Genomic DNA, 1,496 nt, shown 5'->3' on the forward strand with positions numbered 1-1,496 from the left:
AGTGGAATAATATTTTTACCACATGGAGTATAAAGCAGTCACTGGCTTAATTACTCTCAAGATGAATTACAGTTGAGGGTTAGGGTCACCTTAACTGATGAGCAACTGTTTGTCATGTCACTGGCTTCACAGTTTTAAAAAACATTTTAGAAAAGCTTCTGAAAACCCACTGACGACAACTGAAGAGACCCAGTAGAGATCCTGCATATCGGGATGGTAATTTGACCCGAATCCATGCCTTTTATTCTTTTTGATAGCTGTCATCTAGACTCTCATTCCACATTAAGAGAAATTTCCCCATAGGACTGATCATCATGCAGACATCCTGGGCTTAGAAGTGGATGCAATAATGTGGCTCTGTGTTATCTTTCCTTTGGGGAAGAGAATGAACATGTTTTTGCTTAGAAGTGAAAGAGCTTATTTAATCAAATAGTTTTAAAAACTATGAAACATTTTAGATACCAAGTATAGACTCTATAAAGAATACAGAATACCTACATAGCCTCTTCTCAGCTCTTTAGAAACAAAATATTAAAAATATAATTGAAGCCATTTTCTCTCCTCCCACAAATGGAACTGTGAGAACCACAGAACTTAACAGCTCTGTCCAAACCATTGCACTAGAGACCTGATTAAACGCTAGCATCATTTTTTAGCAACTTAAGGCTGTGTCCCTAGGATGACCTGGGCTCCCACTGAACCCCATTAAAATGCCTGACTGAGGAAGTGCGATGGCTGCCAGGAGAATTTACTGTTTGATCAAGTCAACACCTGATGTTAGGCTGCTGATCTCTCTTGGAGAGAGAAAAGACTCACAATTGTGAATCTGTATCTCTACAACTTAGAAGTGTCCTTCTCAAGGCCTGAGAGCCATTCCTTTGAAATGTAATCATCGAGAAGAACAGGGTCTCTGTCTCCCAGTCTCTGTGGGAGGGAAGAATCCTAACCTTGAAAATTGCCAGCTAGCAGACACTGCGGGTTTAATCACAATGACACTGAACGATGCTTTGTGATTTTTCACTTGTCTGACTCTGAGTCCAGCTCTCCCTGCTCCCTCATTCTCCCTTTAAAACCCCTAATCACTTCTGCAAAAATCAGAATGGAGGTCAGCCCTTTCCCCTACTGCCAGTAGCTTCTGAATAACATCGGTTTTCACTGCTTTAACTACAGGCTGTCCGTGTTTATGTTTGAGAACTGCCATTCCAATTGTTCTGTGTATCATTCTGCTACATTCTTTAAAAAAGCAGACATGTATCTATGAATAAAAAATATATTGTACTGCCTATTTTTAAAATCAAATATAAATGACACCACACTTTACCTACTCTTGTTCATTTAACATCATATTTTCCAGATTTATCCGTATTGTTACATGTGGTTCTACTACATCAGTACTGTGTCCAGGGTTGGGAGAAGCATTTCCCTAGGTCCATCCTCCGGAGCCTCTGCCCACCCCGAAGCCCATGGATGGTCAAAGTGGAACAAAAAGCCCCTGC

Source organism: Dama dama, chromosome 31 (genome assembly GCF_033118175.1).
Source record: "Dama dama isolate Ldn47 chromosome 31, ASM3311817v1, whole genome shotgun sequence".
NCBI classification, from domain to species: domain Eukaryota; kingdom Metazoa; phylum Chordata; class Mammalia; order Artiodactyla; family Cervidae; genus Dama; species Dama dama.